The 24,301-nt window shown below is 44.9% G+C and overlaps 1 protein-coding gene across 3 annotated transcripts in view; it reads left to right on the top strand.

The window, feature by feature from the left end:
* The first annotated feature begins 204 nt into the window (after positions 1-204).
* The window catches only part of SV2B (synaptic vesicle glycoprotein 2B), a 199,556-nt gene continuing 175,459 nt past the window's right edge, over positions 205-24,301 (top strand). The window contains exons 1-2 of one of the 3 annotated variants that reach the window (XM_067695895.1): positions 896-1,091; positions 13,032-13,153. The gene's annotated coding sequence lies outside the window, so the exon portion shown is untranslated. Of the gene's footprint in view, positions 370-895; positions 1,092-13,031; positions 13,154-24,301 lie in introns of those variants that run through there. The other 2 variants (XM_067695876.1, XM_067695886.1) reach the window with 2 other exon arrangements.

The following is a 24,301-nucleotide window of genomic DNA, read 5'->3' as shown; positions in this document are numbered from 1 at the left end:
TCCCCTTCCCACCCAGCTATCCCAAACACTCCGTCTCCAATCGGAAGGAGATTTAGAAGCGAAGAGCTGCCCGCCGCGAATGGCTTAATGCTCAGGCCGGGTAGAAAGCGGGTTAGGATCTGATCCCACTGAATAGAGGACGCAGGAGCCTCCCGCCCTTGGTGCTCGGTGTGGCGGCGGCGCGCTGCGCGCTGCGCCAGGGCGGGCGGCGGCGGCGCGGGCGCCGTGATGCATGTGTGACACCCGTGGACTCCTGCCTCCGCGGGGATCGCCCCAGCGCAGCGTTCGCGGGAGCTGCCGGCGGGGCCACCAAGGCGGACGCCGTTCCGCCCGCACCCGGAGGCGGCCGCCCGCGGATTTCCCACCCAGGTAGGGGACTGTGTTGCTCGTTACGGCGCGTGCAGACCCGGCCGCGGTGCGGACCCCACGCGCTCCTGGGGCTCCCAGTCTCTCCTGCCAGGGCTGAAAACGTACACGGTGCTACCTTCGAATGTTGTTTATAGTAAATGGCACAAAAGACAGGGGAGAGACTTGGAAAGCCGGCGCAGAAAAGCAAGGACTTGCCCGCTGCCCGGGGCTGCGCGCCTCTTTGAAGGTGGCATCCCCAAGGGCTGTTTTTAAAGCGTGTTTCAACTGTTAGCGCCATGCATAGTTTTGCAACTTAGGCTACGGACGTTTATAACTCCCTGTGCATAAGCTTTCTAGTCACTGCTCTTAGTTTCAATTCTTAGATGGATTTTTGTTGTTGTTGGTTTGTTCTTAAAGGACATCAAAACCAGGCTTACACCTGGTGGTTCTGGGTTGGGGTTTGCGTGTATTTCTGTATGTGGAGGGCGCTCTCCGCGGGTGTGGGACCCGTTTCTTAGGAACACAGAGAGGATTTGTTTATAGAGGGATTTTAGCGCAAGGAAAAGAACATGATTTGTTCTGCAGGGACGGGTGAGCAAATGCGTTTAGCCAGGGAGGAGCGAGGCACTGCCGTTTCCTCCGCAGACGGGTGTTAGATATCTCTGCTGTCCAGGGTTCAGCCGGGCTGCTGAAACAGGATCCTTTAACCAGAAACCACAGATGCAAACTAGCTCTTTCTAAAGGTAACTTAACGTCGATGTCTGGGGCTCTGAAAAGAGCAGCCCGGTAGGGTGGGGTAGGGTGGGGTACTGGGGTGGGGAGGGGGTGCCGGGGGTGCCTGCTCATTTTTTCAAAAGCTTGTTCAGAGGCAAATGTGGGCGGCTTTAAGGTTCGGAGAGTGACAGGTGAAGGATGAGGTATATACCTGTGCGGGAGAATTGGGTCTTGTAGCCAGCTCAGCGGTCCTTCTGGTCTACCCTGGTCTCTTCTGCTTCTTGCCCTTTCTAGAAGATGCTTCTGCTTCTTGCCCTTTCTAGAAGACTTACCCTGCTTGCTCCAGTGGGTGCAGCAGACGTAGTACAGGCTCATTCTGCATCTTTCTTTAGTCAGCAAATACTAGTCGAACACACAGTATGTGTCAGAGGCTGGATTAATCCTTCGGGGTGCAGAGGTGATGAAAACAAAGTCCAGTTCCCCAGAAGCTCACACCTGGTGAAGAAGAAACACCTGTAACAATGAGCTGTGATCAGTTCAGTAATGCAGGTGTGAAAAGAGTGGTGGGAGCAGGGAGGAGGAAGGAATTAATTGTGGCAGTGATTATTTTTAAAAGGAAGCTCTCCTAGTTGAGGCATTACATGGATTTCAGTAGGGACGGGGTCCCTGTCTTGGTCCCTTGGTCTGTGAGTGACCCCCATCGCCCTCCCACCTCATCAGCATCAAGGCTACTGGATGGTCAGAGCTCTACAAGTCACAACAGGGCTGACATTTGCAGTACGTGACCAGATCGATCCCAGTAGACACAGACATAGGATGACACCAAGGGAAGAGTGTGCCCAATGCAGGAGATCAGCCTTTTTGTTTTTTTAATGGAACATTTTCCTAAATTCTAGGACCAGGAAGGTTTGGGAGCAGTACACAGAGGCAGGGATTCTGGATAATTCTGAGGGATTCTCAGAGCAGATGAACTACCTTCATCTCCCTTGGGTCCCTGACCTGTCTGTGCTTGTCCCAGCTCAGTTCAAAAGGAAAGCTCCAACCTTGATTGTCTCTAAATAGGTGGGATAAAGGAAAGCTAAAGCTGTTTCAACCAATGTGCTCTGGGAAATAAAAATCCAATCTGATGGATGTTTTTTCCTGAACAAAAGCTGTAGTGGGTGATGAAAAATGGTAGGATGATGAGCTCTTGTGTTATGTATGTTGCCAGAGATGCGTATCACATGCGTTTTGTAACCTAGACCATCACTAAGGTATTTAAAAAGCAGGTTGGCACACTGCAAGGAGCGTGGGCTCTGATGCTCAAACAGACCTCGGTGAGTGTCTTGGGCAGGTTATTTAGCCTCGTTTTGAGCTTTGGGTTCCTGATCTGTAAAATGGAGATAACAGTGGAGTTCTTATAATATAATTACATCATAGATGCTTAAAAATATGTGTTTATTGGGAAATGATCATCATATAAATTGCTTGGCACAAAGTAGGTGCTTAAGAAATGGCAGTTCATTCATTGAGTACCTACGACGTGTCAGGTACTGCTCTATGTGGGGGGAATACAGAACTGAACGAAATAAAGCCCGTCAAAGTGCTTACCTTGTGCGTGCGTGCGTGCGTGTGTGTGTGTGTGTGTGTGAATATGTGTATAAGATAATGGACAAATAAATAACTAGATAGTGATGCATTATAGTGGAGAGAAATGAAGCAGAGTAAGAGGAAGGGGGAATCTTGCCAGAGGGTGGGGTGGGGATAGTTATTTTTTAATACAGTTTGATCAGGGAAAGCTTTGCTTGTAAGTGACATTTGACCAGACCCCTGGGGAAGTGAGGAGCGAGCCAGGCAGATGTCTGAGGAAGAACATTCTGGGCAGAGTAACAGCACCTGCAAAAACCCTGAAGCAGGAGAGAGGTATGTTCCTAAGAAAACCAGAAAGGAGTCCAGGGAGGCTGCAGTTGAGTGAGTGAGGGGAACAGCAGTAGGATTTGAGGTCAGAGGGGTAATACGGCAAGGTCACTTGGGTATTGCCTCTTATGATTTCTATTTGTCGCTAAGATTAATATCCTGAGCTTTTGCGGAAGGAATTGGCTGAAATCCTACACTCTATGCTTAGAAGAAGGCTGGTTGGGAGACATAGATTCCTGTGGTCACTCAGCCTAAGCAAATGCAGCCAACAGAGGCATAAATCTTTGCAAGGTGTTGAGAAGCTCTGTGCCAAACAGTGTTCAGCTATCCTTCCAGTCCTTTCCAGATCAAGGACTATTTTAGTGCTTCTTTTGAACCTTAGTCTTATGTTCATTTCCTTTCCCACAATGAAAGAAAGGGTCACCTTTAGTGAATAGTCCTGCAGGTATTGTCCTTGCTAGTTTTGATTCTTTATTCTGTGAGAATGACAGTAGTTTCTATGGCTATGGAAAGGTGTTAGAATCAAGTGGAAATATACTGACCATTGGTGTACCACGGGGTGCATTTACATAATATCATATGATGCATTTATTTGAGGCTTCTGTCTTGTAGGCTGAATATGAAGACCACAGTTTGCTGCTCTGCTCCTCTGAGACTTTGTTCCTCTAAAGAGCATGGTTTTGGCAAACTAATGTTACCAAAGGGGATAGCGTGGGGGGAGGGAGGAGATATAAATTAGGAGTTTGGGATACATGTACACGCACTACTATATATAAAATAGGTAAACAACAAGGACCTACTGTATAGCACAGGAAACTGTGCTCAGTATCTGTAATAACCTATAATGGAAAAGAATCTGAAAAAAATAGTGTGTGTGTATATATATATATAACAAAATCACTTTGTGGTACACTTGAAACTAACACAACATTGTAAATCAACTAGACCCAATTTAAAAAAAAAAGAGCATGGTTTTAGGATTTGAGAGCTCCACCCCACTGCTGTTCTTGGTGCTGCAGGGCTCCTGCAGTGTTTTCCTTGGACAGAAATGGGGCTGGATGCCTGAGAACCTGGTCAAAGCTCCTGTGGAACAGGCTGTGATGAGGCTAGCTCCTGGTTGGGTGGCTGGCTGGGTGTCCCCCAAGTCAGCTCAGAAGGTGACATTCACCTCTGTGAATTTTCCCCATCCAAGGTGTTGCTGCCTCAGAAAGCCAATCTGTCCCTCTGGGCTACATCACGGTGACCTTGCTCACTCCCATGCCAGTCTATTGATTTGTAATTGCTGGGACACTGTGTGGCATGGTGGTGTGTTTTCTTCCTGCAGACCCCCCTTAGTGAGAGCTAAATCATAAGGAGAAGCTTTCCTGATGAACACATACTCAGAGCAGAGCAGCTGAGATGCCTCCCCTAGGGGCTGATCACACACATTAGGGATGACTTTGCCAATGGGACTACAGAGCAAACCTCCCCACAACTTGTGGCTTAAGACAGCAACCATTTCTCATTTTCTCACTTGTCTATGGCTCATCCAGGCAGTTCTGCAGATCCAGGTTGTGCTTGATTGATCCCGGCTGGGTTTGCTCATGTGATTTTTGTCTGCTGTTGGAGTGGCTAAGAGCTAGCTGCTTTAGGATGGCCTTAGCTGGGATGACTTGGCTCTGCTCCAGGTGGTATCTCGTCCTCCAACAGGCTAGCCCGGCATGTTCACATGTTATCTCAGGAATCCAAGGAAGAGTGGAAAATTGCATGACCTCTTGAGCCCTAAGCTTATAACTGGCACACTGTCATTTCAGTCTTGTCTATTGACAAAAGTAAGTCACAAGGCTAGCCCAGAGTGAAGGCGTGGGGAATAGAGTACACTTCTTGATGGGAGGAGCTACGTAGTCACATGGCAGAGAGCATGGATACAGGGAACGGGGGAGGAATTGGTATATCTGTGCAATCAATCTACCATAGGGACCTTAAAGTTTAAGTCCCCTTGGCTAAGGCTCCTTTTCTCCTGAACTCTGCAAATGCCTGCAACTTGCCCTTTTTCTTTTCTTTTTTTCTTTTTTTTCCTGTATTTTTGTCTGTTTCCATGGCTGACCAACTTCAGACATAGGTATCTTTAGATAGTCATTCATTCACCAAACATTTCTTGAGTGTTCCTTACATGCCAGGCATTGTAGGCAGGGGATACAGCAGTCAGGGTAGCAAGGTTCATCCTCATGAAGGATTTATTCTAGTTGGGGAGATAATATGTAAATAAGTAAATGTGTAATATTATGTGATGAGAGAATATCAAGTGAGGAGAGGAGGATGGGGAGTGCCTGGTTGAATGGGGGTGGGGAGTGGGGTGGGTGTGGTCAGGCTGACATGAAGGAAGTGAAAGAGTGAGCTACATGGATATTTGGGGAAAGACCCTTGTAGGCAGGGAGAACAACAAGTGCAAAGGCCCCAAGGGAACAGTGTACTGGCGTGTTCTGGGAACAGCAAGGGGATTCATGTAGAAGGAACTGAGAGAAGAGGGGGATGGAGAAGATGAGATCAGAGAAATGGTGGAGAGCTGGGTAATACAAGGTTGTCTAGCCTTGTGTGGACTTTGGCTTTTGCTCTGAGTGAGATGGGAAGCCATTGGAGAATATTGAGCACTCATTGACATTATCTGATTTAGGTTTTACAATGATTACCTGAGCTTTAGACTTTAGAATAGACTTTAGAGATTAAAGGTGAAAACAGGGAGATCAGTCAGGAGGCTACTGCAATAATCCAGGCAAGAGATGATGGTGGTTTGGACCAGGGTGGAGAGTGGTGATGGTGAGAAGTCATCAAATTCTGGATATATCTTGCTGATGATGGGTTAAATGAGAGAAAGAAGGGAGTCAAGGATGACTCCACATATTTTGACCACTGAACAGCTAGAAAGAGTGGCCCTTTACTGAGATGGAGAAGGGACAGTTATGGGGTTCAATTGGACATCCAATGGGAGATGTTAATTAGATAGTTACATATGTGGGTCTAGAGTTGAAGGAAGAGGTCCTAGAAGGAGACATAAACTTGAATATCATTAGCATGTTTCTAGTTTGTCCCTTCAGTGAGCTGAGTCACTGCTGTATCACCAGTGCCCTGAATATTGCCTACCACCTAGTATGCACTCAGTGAGTATTTACTGAATGAGTGAATAGAGTCATTTAATTACTGGAGGTGACTGCAGATCTTTGCTTCAGTGGATCTTGAAGTGTAACTCCCTGAAGTTATTCCTTTTCTTTCCAAGGTCTCATGAGAGCCTTATTGTGGATCACACGGACTAAAAACAGGCTTTAAATGTGAAGGCTCCAATTGCTTATATCTTATAGAAAACAATGTGTGGTGACAAGAAAGAGAAACAAGTGGAAACCAAAAAATAGCTCACACTTTCAAAAAAGGAGACAAGATCCTCCGGGTGAGGTGGCTGAAATTCAGGGGTGTGATGTTCTTGGGTTATTATTGTACTGCTCTTAATTTAAGATTAAGCGGGAGCAGGAAAGAATCTTGAAAAAGGGAGACATTTATTTAAATCGATTTTATGCCAAGTGAAAGAGTGTCACCAGCTTGCTTGAAAAATCCCACATCTACAGCATCTTGCATAATGTGTTCCTGTTTATAAAAGGAGAGAAATCGGCAATAGCCTTACAGGAAAAGGGGAGGCTGGAATGACTTAAATCTCAGACTCCAGGTACTGACCATTTCCTCCCTGTGGTGTGACTGAATACATGTGAGTGTGAATTTTCTTTGCAATGATATTGGAGGGGGTGGGGAGTGAAAAAAAGAAAAAGTAGGTATCGCAATGGCAAGTGGTTTCCTGTGTGTGTGTGTGTGTGTGAGAGAGAGAGAGAGAGAGAGAGAGAGAGAGAGAGAGAGAAGGAGAGAGAGAGGAAGAAAGAGAGAGAGAAAGGAGCAACAGTGGGAAAAAAGGAATTGAAGCCCAGAAGGAAATATGAGGAAGAGGTATCAAGTTGGCCTCCATTTGTCTATGTGGGTACCAGGATTGACCATGTTGGGGATCGGATGGAGCAGTGGGATTTGGGAACAAACAAAACTTGGTTTGAACTCAAGCTTCATTACGTTCTAGCTGTGTAAACTTTAGCAAGTTATTTAACTTCTCTGAGCCCCTGTTTCCTCAGTTGTAAAATGATGATGGTGATGATGATGATGATGGTGATGATGGTGATGGGGATGGGGATGATGATGGTGATGATTATGTTGATGGTGATGATGATGATGATGATGTTGATGATGGTGGTGGTGGTGATGATAATGGTGATGATGGTGGTAGTAATAAAACCCAAGTGCTCTGCAGTTTCCTTCATGCTCCTGGACTTGGAAATATGTTGGTCTAAAAATTGATTAAAGGATCACTACACCTGATGAAAGACTTGAAAATTCTAAGTGTAGTGAGAATTTAGAACCTGTCATTTAAAGTTGCCAGTGCTATTGAGAAGATTATTTGCATGGGGCCCATGATGTTCCAGATGAGACAACTGGACAATAATCATCCTTATGAACTAGAGATTTCCAAGGTGCCTCAGAGGGAAACCAAGCTTCTATTCTTGGCAATAGGCCACACACCCCCACCCCAGCTCAGCTCTGCACTGTCCCATACTTTGTTGGAATTCCATGATCAAAATTTTTGAGTCACTTGGATTATGTAGGTGCAGAAACTCTGCTGTCAGATGCCTCTGGGCTTCGCTCCCATAATATCTGCTCCACGATGTTTTCTACTGGAAAATCTGCTGTTCTCCCTGCTCCAGGTGCATAGTAGGCACACAATAAATATTTATTTGATACATGAGTGAGTCAGTGCTATTGTGGTTGCTCGGTTAGCTGAGGCTCTCTCTATTCTTCTTCTTGGCCTGGGCAAGAAGTGGGAATGTGAGTGACAGTGATGAGCCTTCGGCCTCTAGTAAGTACTCAGCAGCTCACGGTTTCTCTTTCCCCCACCTCCCTGCCTTCGCCGCCATTCTGGCCTCCTCTAGATCAAGGAACATAGAGTCAGTTTTCCTTTGGAGCTCTCAGATGCATCAGGAGCAAAGGCCAAAGCTCCCTTGTTGTCTTGACCATTGATTATAGCCCACCCAACAGTGTCTCCTACCCTGGCAATGAACACCCACACCATGTATTCCCTCTTTCAGCTGCCCACACAGAAGCCTGTGGTCCTATTGAATTTCTCTTTTTCTATGGAAGCTCCTGCCCCACCCACTTCGTGTTTCCTTCAGTCTTTAGAGGTTGCTTCTGTCTTGGGCAGCAGGGTAGAGAGTAGCATTGACTTTTCTTTTCCCCCAAAAGGCAATTGAAAATTGTCCCCTACCTGGTGACTCTGTAACCCCCCAGAAATAGAGTTCTGAACTGCTTTCAGGAGCTAGAACATGTAGGCCATGTCCTCTCTCCCATTTCCACTTTACAGATGGGAAACCTGAGGCCCAGAGCAAAGAAATCACAGACAAAAGTACCCTTGGACAAGTGGTTGAACAACCTCATTTCTTTCTCTTCCAGTTCTGCATAGATGCAAGAGAAGGTAATTTTGCCAGACATCTGGGGCCTTCTTGCATTACAGATGCCTGGGTGTAGCAGTTGGCTGTTCAAGCTGGGAGCTGGGGACCATTAACTGCTTCATACGTCAACCCCAGATGATACACGTGTTGGCAGGCACTTTGGCATCTAAAACTCACGTAAGCAGGGAGAGGCGTGAGTTTTCAAGTCTGTCCCCAGGACAGAAACCTGCCAACGAAGACATGTCCATCCATCAATACCCCCATGTGTTCAGGTTTGTTTTAATAAGTATTTCATAGTCAGGTTCCTTTCTGGGCCCGCACAAATTTAGGACAATGGAAGGATTTACTTGAACTTAGGATCTTAGTGTTTCAGAGCTGAAGGGACAGCAGGAATCTAAACTCCTTACTAGGCAAAGGAGGGAGTTGAGTCTAGAAAAGGAAATGACTTGTTTAAGGTCCTACAGTCAGTTAACACTAGAGAAAGGACCAGATCCCAAGTCAGGCCTGCAGCAATATGTTTGTCTGAGGGTAGAGATCAAGAGAGACCATGGTCACAGCAGCATTGTTTACAATTGCCAAGGTATGGAAGCAACCTAAGTGTCCATCAACAGATGAGTGGATAAAGAAGATGCCGTACATATATACAATGGAATATTAGCCACGAAAAGGAATGAAATTTTGCCATTTGCAACAACGTGGATGGACTTGGAGGGTATTATGCTTAATGAAATAAGTCGGACGGAAAGAGACAAATATTGTATGATGTCACTTATATGTGGAATCTAAAAAATAAACCAGTGAATATAACAAAAAAGAAACAGACTCACAGATATAGAGAACAAACTCATGGTTACCAGTGGGGAGAGGGAAAGGGGAAGGGGCAAGATAAGGGTAGGTGATTAAAAGGTACAAATTACTAGGCATAAAATAAATAAGCCACAAGGATATATTGTACTGCACAGGGAATATAGCCAATACTTTATAATAACTGCAAATGGAGTATAAGCTTTAAAAATTGTGAATCACTATGTTGTGCTCCTGAAACTTATATAATGTTGGACATCAACTATACCTCAGTTAAAAAAATTTTAAAAAGAGAGAGAACAGGAAATGAGGCCTGGGCCCCCTTCATTGTCATGCTTAGAAGCCCTCTGAAACAGCACAGTTAGTTTTCTCAGGCAGGTAAGAGCCTGGTTGGGCTCCCCAACAACTTCCTCTGAAAAATTCTCTGGGGTTTCCCTTGCCAGTGACCAAAGCCCAGGCCCAGTGAGAGCGGCTCCTGGTTTGCCTTTGGGCCCTGCTCTCCTGCAGTGCGCAGAATCTGACAGTGGCCTCTCTCCTGATCTGGGGTGAAGCAGATGGTGCTGGAATGGAGCCCAGCGGGCACATGGTCAGCTCCAAGAGAGAGGAAATGGCCTTGTGGGGTCTGCCCTGCTCCGGGCAGAGTCCTGGGCCCTGGGGATAGGGCTAAAGAGGTCACGGCCATGTCAGGAGCTCCTGACCTTGGCCCTGGAGGGCTGAAGGGGCTCGGTTCCACTCCTGTCCCTAGGATGAGTGATGAATGCAACCCACCTGTGGTTGCTTAAATGTCCGTGGGTTAAATGCAGCCACTTTGAGTTTTTTTTAAAGCAAAGCATAAAAATTAAGCTTTAAGGAAAGGGAAGCTCTGGGAAAGCAATGTAAAAGTGGCAGCTTCAAAATTAAAGTGGTAGAAGATAAGCCCACCTGAGGCGATGAAGAGGTTGATGAGAAAGGGTAGGAGCAGTATGGAAACAGGTGGGATGCTGAGCTGAGCTCTCCTCTCACTCCCCATGATGGGTGACTTTGTCTTCTTTTGGTGGTACCAGCCCACCTCTGGCAGAGAAGCTGTGCTGGGCCCCTGTCCTCACATCACGGGGTTGGTGGCCTCCTGTTTCCACAGTGGCCCAGTGTGTGGGATCTGGGGGCACCAGGTAGAGCTCTCACAGGCCAGGTTATTCCCATCAAGTTTCTCAGGTTCATCTGTGTCACTGCCAGGTTGATATCCTGGGATTTTTAGCCCATTTCCTCTAGACAAGTAAGGTCCCTTCTGACTGGCTCGACCTTCTAGTCATTCCTGGATTCTTGAGCTTCTTTGAGAAGGTAGAGAGCAAAGAGCTCCAGCGTCAGTCTGCCTGGGTTCCCGACCTGGCCTTGCTTCCTACTCACGTGAGATCTTGAGCAAGTCATTTCACAATCTGTACCTCAGGTTCCCAGTCAGTAAAATCAGAATGATGATAGTCTTACTTTGTAGCGTTATGGGGAAGGAGATATGAGTTAACTTGCATTAAGGGCCTAGAACAGTACCTGTCTCCTAGTGAGAGCTCACTGATGGCAGATAGTATTAAATGCCACATCCTCAATCCAATGACTGGCTGAGGTCCATTTACAGCAGCTGCTGCTCCAGACTGAGCCTGTCACCTCCAGATGCCCTGTAGCCTGCTCAGGTCTCTGGTCTGCCCCCTCTGGTCTCACCTTGGAAACACGAGGGAATGCTTAGGGCTTGCCCATCTGGGAATCAGAGGGAAAAGTCACCCTGAGGTTATAAGGATCACCACCAGCGTTTGCTCAACATTTGTGGAATTCCAACAACAGTATTCTCACAACAACCCTCAAATAAGCAGCTTGTAAATCTGTTTTATTCCCATTTTACAGATAAAGAAATAGAGACAGCAGAGAAGTTTAATTTTACAGCAAACTTAGCTTTGTACTGAGGACACATATATGCATTATATGTGGTTCCTCTAGGAGCTTGTAGTCTGATCATGTGGCAATAATGATGATTATGATGCATATATGATTTCATTTAATTCTCCCAATGCCTATGAAATGGGGGTTTATTGTCTCCATTTTATCATCAAGTAAACTGAGGCTCAGAGAAGTTAAATAACTTGCCCAAAGGTTAGCACTTACTAAGGGGCAGAGTGGATTCAAATGCAGGGCTGCTTAATCTCTAGAACATGTTCTTTGCCCTGTGCCCTGTGTTCCCTCCTCACCAAGTCCATGAAGGCTGGTTAGGCGCAGCCCCGGGCCTCAACCCATGACCTTGACTCCGTCCTCTCCCATTTCTGCTGCTATGACCCACAGTCTCCTAGAGGGAGTTTGCAAATATCTGGCTACTACCTGAGGGGCTTAAACAAGGAACTGGATCCAAATGGATTCCCAGCCTCTGAGCCATTTTCCTACATTCACGTGTCCACCTGACCTACCTGTATCCTCAGGGCCAGTACTTACCTGAAGCTGGAGATATTTTAACTGTGAAAATGTCCTTGATAGTAATGGTCCCTAACTCAGTACTCCATGGCTTATAACTCAGTTTCTTCTATAACTTTGAGACCAGTTTCCTGTCTTCCCCAAGGATGAGTTGAGAGAAATCTGCTTATGTCCCTCTGCACAGTCTGGCTTCATTTATTCTAGACTCTTTTCCAAGTATTTATTGAGCCACTGCTACATTCTAGGCCTTGTCTCTTAAGCTTTTCTCTTATTGGAAGGGTATCTGTTTTCTGTCTCCAAAACCTTCCATCCCCTGGAAGCAGGGGTCTCTGACGTTTGCCTGTCTTGCTGCCCCAGGTGTATCATGTGCCCATGCAAACAAACCTCAGGCCCTTGCCACTCAAAGTATGTGCCCTGGACCAGTAGCACCAGCATCACTTTGGAACTTGTTAGAAACGTAGAATTTCAGGCTCCACCCCAGACCTGCTGAATCAGAACCTACATTTTAACAAGATCCCTGGGTAATTTACACAATAAAAGTAGGGAACAGACCACAACATCTTCATATCATTTTTTCGTAGCTTGAGAGCTCACATGGTCACATATTCTTGGCCCTACACCTCTGGTTCATTAGGGAAGTAGGACCATGACTTGGGTGGGGACCAAGTTTCCTCCGTTGCCAGGACCTATAAGGGCTGCAGTGTTTGGGCTCTGCTGTTGGGGAGCTCATTAATTAATAATTAGACTATAAGGTGAGAAGATGATGTCACAGAGATATATACTGAGTGAATGTTTGTGGGAGCACAGACTATAAGCAGTGGTTATTGCTGCATGAGGAGAGAAGACGGAGAGCCAAAAACACTACTGGACAGCATAAAGGGACATTGCTTAACTGAGCCTTGAAGGATGGGTAGGAGTTTTCCAGGTGGGTGCTGGAGAGGAGAAGGGTATTCCTAGTAGAGGAAATAGTTTGAGAGGCACCTAGACCTGAAAGTCCTCGATTGATCTGGGAACAACAGGCAGTCTGATGAGGTGGTACGGTGGTGTTGGCTGGGGGGTAAAGGGGGGAGAGGGCAATGGTGGGAAGTGGCATGGATACCCACTGGAGCTTCTTGTTTTTTATTTTTTTAATTTTTATTTTTATTGGAGTACAGTTGGTTTACAATGTTGTGTTAGTTCCTTTTGGGTGTTTAAAGGTTATCATCATGTGTGCCAAGGAGGAAAAAAACTCAGGAACCACTAACATACTCAGAAGAGCTGATTGTTGTCTTGGCTCCTTGAAAGGGTCCTTTGAGTGGTGAGATAATTACTGTCTTGTGCTTCCTCTACAAGGCTTGACCGTGTGTGAATTGAGTGGATCAGAAGTCTGATATAGCTTCCATCACAGACATCCATCCAGTTAAGAGAAACAACACCTGTGGAAATTCTGATTGATGTCTCGGAGATGCTTTAAGGTACACAAAGACCCAAGAGAGTGTGGAAAATATTTAGTAAATATAAAGAAGTCCTAGACCATAGCTGCCCAGAACAAACAGAGCAGAAAGTTCTGTTTTCCGTATTTGGAGTAGAGGAGAGCTGCAAGGGGACCAGGGAAGCAGTGTTGCCACTACTTCTCAGGCAGTTGCCTGGATAATGTGGGTCCATCCATAACTGTTTCATGAGTTACTAATTAGGGGATTTCCTCCCTTTCCTATTCTCACCACCATTTGGATATATTATAACCACATTACAGATAATCCTGAAAATTGGGAAAAGAAAAGGAAAATCCACCTATAATCTCACCATCTATGTAAGCATTTTGAATTATGTTCTTTATTTGGAAATAACCATATTAAGTACTGTTGGCTCTTTGGGTCTGCTGGTACTGCGTCCATGGATTCAACCATGGATTGAAAACACTTGGAAAAAAAATTCCAGAAAGTTCCAAAAAGCAAAACTTGAGTTTGTTGCACACCGGTAACTATTTACACAGCATTTACATCAAGTTCACAACTATTTGCATAGCATTTACATTGTATTAGGTATTAAAAGTAATCTAGAGACAATTTCAAGTATACAGGAAGATGTGTGTAAGTTATATGCTAATACTATGCATTTTATGTCAGCATCCTTGGATTTTGGTATCCATGGGTGTCCTGGAACCAATCCCCTGCAGATACTGAGTAACAACTGTATGTGGTTTTGTAGCCAGTGGCAGACAGTGGCAAGCTCTTTATCAAACCTGCTTCCTACTCTTTCTAGGCACACAGACTCCATCTCCCAGCCTCTTTTGCAAGTAGGTATGGCCCTGTGACAGATCTGCTGATGTGATGAGAATGGGTGTGATGGGTATCACTTCCAGGCCTGGCCGGTGAACCTCCATTTGCCTCCTCCAGGCTCTTTTCCCATCCACTGGCTGGCCCTGTTTGGTGCTGTCTCATGTGCGAGAAGCAAGCTCTGTCTACGTTAAACTACTGACATTTTAGAGTTTGTTACAGTGGTTAGTCCACCTTCATCAATACAGAGCCTGAAATTTTAATTAGCAATTTCTCATAAGCTTATGGGAACACATTGCGGAGGATCAAGAAGAGTGCTTCTCGATAACATAAATATTAAAAAGGTACCTCTGGGCTGACTGTTGGGTTGCCTGTTTCCTAGGAGCTTATTTTCTTTTTCTTAAAATGTATTGGGACTTCCCTGGTTGCGCAGTGGTTAAGACTCCACACTCCCAATGTAGGGGATCCTGGTTGGATCCCTGTTTCAGGGAACTAGATCCCACATACATGCCACAGCTAAGAGTTTGCATGCCACAACTAAGGAGCCCACCAGCCACAACTAAGACCTGGCACAACCAAATAAATAAATAAATAAATATTTAAAAACCATTGTATTCCTATTTGTTAACATTTATTTTAATATTTAAATTTATTTTTAATAGTTAAAATAGTTATACTGCACAATATTTAAAGAGTCCAATAATTCTAGATAGTTAGAATTACCACATGATCCAGCAATCCCACTCCTGGACATATATCCAGACAAAACTGTAATTCAAAAAGATACATGCACCCCTATGTTCATAGCAGCAGTATTCACAATAGCCAAGACATGGAAACAACCTAAATGTCCATTGACAGATGAATGGGTATATATATACAGTGGAATACTACTCAGCCATAAAAAACAATGAAATAATGCCATTTGCAGCAACATGGATGCAACTAGAGATTATCATACTAAGTGAAGTAAGTCAGAAAGAGAAACACAAATACCATATGATGTCACATATATGGAATCTAAAATATGACACAAATGAACCTATCTATGAAACAAACAGAATCACGGACATGGAGAACAGACTGGTGGTTGCCAAGGGTTTGGGGAAGGAGTGGAGTGGGAGAGGGGGGTTAGCAGATGTAAGCTTTTATATATAGAATGGATAAACAACTAGGAGCTTCTTTGATGCAGAAAAGTGTGGCAGGTTAAACAGCCAGTGTTTCCTCTGATGACTATTCCAGGAGCATATGCACTCTGAAAAGACTGAAGTTCAAAATTTTCCATTTCTTTTCACATTGTTTCTGAATTCTACAGAACGATGGGGATATCTTGTAGCATCCCATATCATTAAAAAATAATAATTTTTTATCCTGAAAACCTGGGAAGTTCTTGCCACATAAATTACATAAATAATTAAGAGTGTTGGATCTATTTGTATTATGCAGTATGATCTAGCATCTTATGTGCTGAGAACAGTGCTGGGCAAGTGAGGAAATCTTCCAGGACATAAGTTCTACCTTTGGTGGCATGTGCCTGACCACCACATAACATAGCATATATGCCTTTGATGAGGCTGACTTCTCCAGGTAAGTTGGTTATGTGTATCCTAGTTTGTAGATTTGACCATCCACTGAAACTTCAAAGTAACTAACAGGTGAATTTGGTCTTTTGGTCCCTGTTGCTGTAGTGTAGATACCCAAAGGGCTTGGTGTGGGACGTGGCCAGACTTTCACTGGCCATTTATTTATTAGACTCCACATGTAAGAGAGAGCATACAGTATTTTCCTTTCTTCATCTGACTTACTTCACTTAGCATAATGTTCTCAAGGCCCATCCATTTTGTTGCAAATGGCAAGATTTCATTCTTTTTTTATGGCTGAATAATATTCCATTGTATATGTGTACCACATCTCCTTTATCCATTCATCTCTTGATGGACACTTAGGTTGTTTCATATCTTGACTATTGTAAATAGTGCTGCAGTGAACATGGGGGTGCATATATCTTTTTGAGTTAGCGTTTTCATTTTCTTCAAATAAATACCTAGAAGTAGAACTGCTGGATCATATGGTAGTACTATTTTTAATTTTTTTGGGGAACCTCCAGCATGCTTTCCATAGTGGCTGCACCAATTTACATTCCCACCAACAGTGCACAAGGGTTCCCTTTTCTCCACATCCTCACCAACACTTGTTATTTCTTGTCTTTTTGATAATAGCTATTCTAACAGGTATGAGGAAATATCTCATTGTGGTTTGGGTTTGCATTTCCCTGATAATTAGTAACATTGGGAATCTTTTCATGTGTCTATTTGGTCATGTGTATGTCTTCTTTAGAAAAATGTATATTCAGATCTTCTGCCCATTTAAAAATTAGATTGTTTGGTTTTTTGGATAATGAGTTGTATGAGTTCTTTGTATATTTTGGATATTAGTCCCTTGTCAGATATATGATTGGCAAATATTTTCTCCCATTTGGTAGATTGCCTTTTCATTTTGTTGATAGTTTCCTATGCTGTACAGAAGCTTTTTATTTTGATGTAGTCCCACTTTTTTTTTGCTTTTGTTGCCTTTGTTTTTGGTGTCAGATTAAAAAAATCATTGCCAAGACCTATGTCAAGGATCTCATCCCCTATATTTTCTTCTAGGAATTTTATGGTTTCAGGTCTTACATTCAAATCTTTAATCCATTTTGAGTTAATTTTTGTGTCTGGTATAAGACAGTGTCCAAGTTTCATTCTTTTGCATGTGGCTGTCCAGTTTTCCCACCATCATTTATTGAAGAGACCATCCTTTCCCCACTGTATATTCTCAGCTCCTTTGTTGTACATTAATTGGCCATATATGCTTGGGTTTATTTTGGGGCTCTCTGTTCTGTTCCATTGATCTATGTGTCTGTTTTTATGACAATACCATACTGTTTTGGTTACTGTAGATTTGTAGTATAGTTTGAAATAAGGGAGGTGGTGCCTCCAGCTTTGTTCTTCTCTCTCAAGATTACTTTGGCTATTCAAGTTGTTGTTGTTGTTGTTGTTGTTTTGTGGTTCCATACAAATTTTAGGATTATTTGTTCTATTTCTTTGAAAAATGCTATTGGAATTTTGATAAGGATTGCATTGAAGCTGCAGATTGGTTTGGGTAGTAATAGACATTTTAATATTGATTTTTCCAATCCATGAGCACAGCATATCTTTGCATATATTTATGTTTTCTTCAGTTTCTTTCATTAACGTCTTGTGGTTTTCAGTATACAAGTCTTTCACCTCCTTGGTTAAATTTATTCCTGGGTACTTACTCTTTTTGATGCAATTGTAAATAGGATTGTTTTCATTTACAAATGATGCTATCATTTTAAAACAGATTTTATTTTTAGAGCAGTTTTAGGTTGACAGCAAAATTGAGAGGAAGATACAGTGATTTCCCATCCCTCGGCCCCTAAAACATGCATAGCTTCCTTCATTATCAGTATCCCCACCAGAGTGGTACGTTTGTTACCATTGATAAACCTACACTGACACATCATAATCACCCAAAGTATGTAGTTTACCTTAGGGTTCACTCTTGGTGTTGCACATTCTATGTCCCATTGCATTTTAAAACCAAGCAGCTCTGTCTGATACTTGTAGGTTGTATAACCTTGGGCAAGTAGTTTAACTTCTCAGAGCTTCAGTTTCCTCATCTGTAAAATGGTTATAGTAAGATCTATTTTCAGGGGTTATTGAGGGGCATTTATTGAGGAGATGATGGTTGTCTAGTGCTTCGTAGGGTATGTGGCACTCAATAGGTGTTTTCCCTCTGGACTGAAAAACTCCCTGAGAGCTGGGACTGTATCATCTTGTCTACCTCCATAGCTCTGGCTTTTAAGAGTCCCTGGCACACTGGGTGCTCAATGGTTAGTTATTTAACAAACTTGGAGTACCTTTAACAAACCTGTGTATTTCAAAGGAGAAATGCTGTAACCCTGGATTGGAGAATTGAGAAGCGTGGTAGAGGAACATAGAGAGGGTCTAACACCTTGGCCTTGGGGTGTTGGAGGGATAATCGAACAGCTCACCAACAGGGCTAGAGAACTGGAATTTGCAAGAGAAGGCGGGGGTGCTTCTCCTTTCTAATGTGTGTGCTTGGGATTGCTCTATATTTGGATGATGACTCTCTCCTCTGAGGGTTAATCCTCTTTGTCTGAGTCATCCAGCCAGGGGATTAACTGCTTTAAACTCCAAGCCTCACTGTCCCTGACAATGTGAGTTTTGTGTTGCCAAGAACCAGAGCTTCCAAGGGTCAATTTTTATTGACCCAGCACACAAGGCTCCTTTGTGTTTATTTAATCCCAGCCCCTTAATACTATGGAGGGAGAGACTGAGGCCCCAACAGGGGAGGTAACTTATTATTTCCCATGGCAGATTTATGATCAGAGACCCTATTTCCAGCTTGGAGTTCTCTCCTCTGCTCTGTGCTAGTGTTTAATAAGGATTCAGAAGAAGGAGCTTAGCTGAAAGAACAAAACGATGGAATGCAGTGCTGGAGTACTGATGTTAATTCCATGTTGTGTTCTGGGGAAATCTGCAGTCTGTTTGTGGAAAGTCCAGCCTGCTCCCTTGCAAATAGATGGGCTATTTGGAAACCCTCCCAAGGGGCTGAGTTCCCCACCATTTTCTGGCTTTGGGTGCCCAGATCAAGATTCCCATTCAGGGATGAAGGAAATCTGCCTGGCCCAGGTGGGGTCACCTCCCTGTCCTGGAGGCCACCCTATGAGTTCCACATGGAGTGAGGAATGGGGAGTTCTTCAAAGGGAAATTGAGGACTTGTTACCAAAAAGAAGGGGACATGGTTGCTGGGCAGGGAACCCCAGGTGTCTGCCACAAACACTGAGCTGACTTTTGCTGAAATAAAGATGATAAAGTATTAGCTTTGTTGGTGAGTGTCAAAGACTTTAAAGTCTGGCTGTGTCTTCAACATTCCTTCTTTTCTAAGGGGTTCCGATTTTCTTAACCCTGTCCTTGCTTGCCCTATTCTTGCTTTTTAAGAATTAAAATATGCAAAACTCAAAGGTGGATTCCCCTCCGCCCCCGAAATCCCTTTTACATCTATCTATTCAACAAATATTGATTGACTGCCCACTGTGCTAGGCACTGGGGTTAGTGGTAGGCAAGGAAGATGCAATCCTTGTCCTCTGAATCGCTGACTTGTCTGTAACTTGAAGACCTGTTGCTGCCCATCAGGGGTACTAACTTTGGTTAAAGAAGGGAGTGCATCGTTGAATTATATTGACGAGTTATTCTGCCAAAGGACGTGACTTTGCATTCTCCCTGTGCACAGAACATCATGGAAGTTGAAGAGAAAAAAAATCCATCTTGGGACCAAACATCCTGCTACTCTGTTCCCCTGAAACAGAGAGCGTGGGTGGCTTTCACCTGTGCTACTTCTGTTTGCAGGCTGTGAATGAGAAGTGGCACCCCAGGCTGCTTTGTTGCTGTGTGGCAGTGTTTGAACACTGGACAGCATATTGCTTTGCTATTATCAGGTTATTTGTATAATCCCAGCAGCTGGCAATTGTGTAATCATTTTTAAAAGAAAAAAGCCGGAGATATCTGCTTAGAGAGAATCAAATAACAGGCAGAGAATGAGATGTGCTGTGCAATCCCGTGCAGAACATTGGATGGCTGCTCTTCACAAAGGTAGGATTGTTCCTTGCTTAGAATTCCCCGTGGGACTTCCCCTCCTCAAAGTTCAGGGACAGGTAATGCATTCTGGAAGGGAAGCCTGTCTCATTCTCTCTGTATGCACTGACAAAGCTAGAAAAGTTGCTTCAGCTTTTGGGATCTGGTCAGTCTTGTGCTGAGGGCCTTGTGGCTCTGAGTCCAAGGTCAGCCCCAGAGTACAGACCTTAAGAGCACAGAGCTACACCTTTCTCTCCTTCTGTTTTATGTTCCATGGTGGTCAGATGACTGGATTGAAGCTTATCTCCTTCACTTACTAATTGTGCTTGAATGCTCTGTGCCTCAATTTCCTTATCTATAGAATAAAGATAATATTAATAGTGCTCTATCTCATACAGTTGTGAAAAGAAAGAAACTAAATGAGGTACTACAGTGCTTAGCATAATGTTGGGCAGATAGCAAGAATATTAGTCAGCTATTACTGTGTGAGAATAATAAAGCTGCGTAACAAATATCCCCAAATATCTCAGTGGCTCACACAGCAAATATTATTTATCTCACTCGTGAGTTTGCCAGTCAGCTGGAGGGGCTCTCCTTCACATTGCAGCTCAGGTGCAGGTCTGCTCTGTGTGACTCTCATCCAGCTACGTATATGCTACTGGCAGCTGCTAGGGACATGTCCTTCTCATGGCAAATGATAGGAGGACATGAGAGATGCCAAACTGTAAAAGCACATTGAAAGCCTCTGTGCATATCCTGTTGCTAACATTTCATTGGCCAAAGCGAACCACATGGCCAAACCCCACATCAGTGAGGTGGGGAAGTACATGCCTCTCACAGTGGAAAACACTGCAACATTACATGGCTAAGAATGTGGATTATAATTATATTATGTGGGGGAGGAGAACTGGGACTAATAATTTGAGGTATCAAAGCAAGTTAACTACGTAACAGGATGTTTAGTGGGAATTTTCTGTTGTCCCAGAATAGGCATTTAGAGTGCAAATCTGAAAATAAGAAGTCTTAGGTACTCTGCCTTTTAAACTGAGCCACAAATAACTGGGGTCCCTGTCCCATTCTCATGACTTTCCAAGAGGTATCAAAACTGGTCGTGGGGGTCTTCCGGGAAGATGGCGGAAGAGTAAGACGCGGAGATCACGTTCCTCCCCACAGCTACACCAGAAATACATCTACGCGTGGAACAACTCCTACAGAACACCTACTGAACGCTGGCAGAAGACCTCAGACCTCCCAAAAGGCAAGAAACTCCCCACGTACCTGGGTAGGGCAAAAGAAAAAACTAAACAGAGACAAAAGGATAGGGACGGGTCCTGCACCAGCGGGAGAGAGCTGTGAAGGAGGAAAAGTGTCCACACACTAGGAAGCCCCTTCGCGGGTGGAGACTTCGGGAGGCGGAGTGGGGGAGCTTGGGAGCCGCGGAGGAGAGCACAGCAACAGGGGTGCGGAGGGCAAAGCGGGCAGATTCCAGCGCAGAGGATCGGGCCGACCGGCACTCACCAGCCGAGAGGCTTGTCTGCTCGCCCGCCGGGGCGGGCGGGACTGGGAGCTGAGGCTCCGGCTTTTGTCGGAGCGCCGGGAGAGGACTGAGGTTGGCGGCGTGAACACAGCCTGCAGGGCGTTAGTGCACCGCGGCTGGCCGGGAGAGAGTCCGGGGATAAGTCTGGAACTGCCGAAGAGGCAAGAGACTTTTACGTCCCTCTTTGTTTCCTGGTGCGCGAGGAGAGGGGATTAAGAACGCTGCTTGAGAGAGCTCCAGGGACGGGCGCGAGCCGCGGCTAAAAGTGCGGAGCCCAGAGACAGACATGAGACGCTAGGGCCGCTGCTGCCGCCACCGGGAGGCCTGTGTGCGAACACAGGTCACTAGCCACACGCCCTTCCGGGGAGCCTGTGCAGCCCGCCACTGCCAGGGTCCCGGGATCCAGGGACAACTCCCCCTGGGAGAACGCACAGGCGCGCCTCAGGCTGCAACGTCTCGCTGGTCTCTGCCGCCGCAGGCCCGCCCCACACTCCGTGCCCCTCCCTACCCCCCGGGCCTGAGTGAGCCAGAGCCTCCGAATCAGCGGCTCCTTTAACCCCGTCCTGTCTGAGCAAAGAACAGACGCCCTCCGGCGACCTACACGCACAGGCGGGGCTAAATCCAAAGCTGAGCCCCTGGAAGCTGTGAGAACAAAGACGAGAAAGGGAAATCTCTCCCAGCAGCGTCAGAAGCAGCGGATTAAAGCTCCACAATCAACTTGATATACCCTGCATCTGTGGAATACCTGAATAGACAACCAATCATCCCAAATTAAGGAGCCCTGTGGATGAAAGGCTCTTGGTGCTGCAGCCAGGAGTCAGCGCTGTGCCTCTGAGGTGGGAGAGCCAACTTCAGGACACTGATCCACAAGAGACCTCCCAGCTGCACATAATATCAAACAGCAAAAATTTCCGAGAGATCTCCATCTCAACGCCAGCACCCAGCTTCACTCAACGACCAGCAAGCTACAGTGCTGGACATCCTATGCCAAACAACTAGCAAGACAGGAACACAACCCCACCCATTAGCAGAGAGGCGGCCCAAAATCATAATAAGTCTACAGACACCCCAAAACACACCACCAGACGTGGACCTGCCCACCAGAAAGACAAGATCTAGCCTCATCCACCAGAACACAGGCACTAGTACCCTCCACCAGGAAGCCTACACAACCCACTGAACCAACCTTAGCCACTGGGGACAGACACAAAAAACAACAGGAACTACGAACCTTCAGTCTGCAAAAAAGGAGACCCCACAGTAAGATAAGCAAAATGAAAAGACAGAAAAACACACCGCAGATGAAGGAGCAAGATAAAAACCCATCAGACCTAACAAATGAAGAGGAAATAGGCAGTCTACCTGAAAAAGAATTCAGGATAATGATAGTAAGGTTGATCCGAAATCTTGGAGATAGAATGGACAATAGAATGGACAAAATGCAAGAATCAGTTAACAAGGACCTAGAAGAACTAAAGATGAAACAAGCAACGATGAACAACACAATAAATGAAATTAAAAGTACTCTAGATGGGATCAATAGCAGAATAACTGAGGCAGAAGAACGGATAAGTGACCTGGAAGATAAAATAGTGGAAATAACTACTGCAGAGCAGAATAAAGAAAAAAGAATGAAAAGAACTGAGGACAGTCTCAGAGACCTCTGGGACAACATTAAACGTACCAACATTCGAATTATAGGGGTTCCAGAAGAAGAAGAGAAAAAGAAAGGGACTGAGAAAATATTTGAAGAGATTATAGTTGAAAACTTCCCTAATATGGGAAAGGAAATAGTTAATCAAGTCCAGGAAGCACAGAGAGTCCCATACAGGATAAATCCAAGGAGAAATACGCCAAGACACATATTAATCAAACTGTCAAAAATTAAATACAAAGAAAACATTAAAAGCAGCAAGGGAAAAACAACAAATAACACACAAGGGAATCCCCATAAGGTTAACAGCTGATCTTTCAGCAGAAACTCTGCAAGCCAGAAGGGAGTGGCAGGACATATTGAAAGTGTTGAAGGAGAAAAACCTGCAACCAAGATTACTCTACCCAGCAAGGATCTCATTCAGATTTGATGGAGAAATTAAAACCTTTAGAGACAAGCAAAAGGTGAGAGAGTTCAGCACCACCAAACCAGCTCTACAACAACTGCTAAAGGAACTTCTCTAGGCAAGAAACACAAAAGAAGGAAAAGACCTACAATAACAAAACTGGTCGTGGAACCCTCAACTCTAAGCCCCCAGGTCTATATAATTATAGAGATAGAAAGGAAGGCATAATCTTTGGAATCTTGGCCTGTAGGATGTACTTGCTTGAGGTGAAAGACTTTTTGCTCCCCATGAAGTCAAGTGAAGGGACCCTGAGAGACTCCCTTGTGGAGACTGGGGATGCTTGCAAGGAGGGGATGTGGGGCATTTTGTACCAGCAGACATTCCACTCCCCTGTGGTACTGATGGAGTGGATTGGACTTGGAGGGCTTGACGTGTCCTCTGGAGTTTGAGGCAATGAAGATATACAGCCTGGTGCCTACTTTGAGTCTAGTAATTTTGACAGGCAGGAGGCTTAATGGAGTAGCCCATGCTAGCAGGGAAACATGCATGGCAGTAAAGTGCCAAGGGAAGAAAAGAACCTTTTTCTAGCCCATTCATTGAGGGCTTTGGAAGGTACAGAAGGCTCCACGGGAGGAAGCATAAAGCTTAGGGGAGGGGCAGGGACACACTGGCTGATCCGCTTGGGGCTCCCAGTGTTTACTCCTAATCCCCAGCTTCTGTCTGGCCAGCAGCAGATGGAATCCTCTGTGGGCTGCTCAGCCAAGATGCTCCATTGTTTTAGGATAAGGTGGGGTCCAAAATAAAATGCTGGTACAGAGCATATCTTTGCAAGGAGCAAAGGGTTGGCATTTCTAGGGGAGGAAGAGTTTCCCGATGGTAAGAGCTATCTTTTTCATCATAAATCTTTTCTTAATCTCAGGGAGAGATTCAATGGCTAAAGTGGATGTGGAAAGAAGGTAAGATGTACCTAAGGTAGTCAGTCATTTGAGATGTGAGTACAAAGCTATGGTGAGCAATTCATTTGTTCTCATGTTTAAGTCTGGGCTGCTTGGTGAGCTGCCTGAATTTAACAAATGACAAATCCCACTTCTGG

Source organism: Pseudorca crassidens, chromosome 1 (genome assembly GCF_039906515.1).
Source record: "Pseudorca crassidens isolate mPseCra1 chromosome 1, mPseCra1.hap1, whole genome shotgun sequence".
Classification (NCBI taxonomy): domain Eukaryota; kingdom Metazoa; phylum Chordata; class Mammalia; order Artiodactyla; family Delphinidae; genus Pseudorca; species Pseudorca crassidens.
Note: the sequence above shows the minus strand (reverse complement) of the source record. Positions and strands in the feature narration are given on the sequence as shown.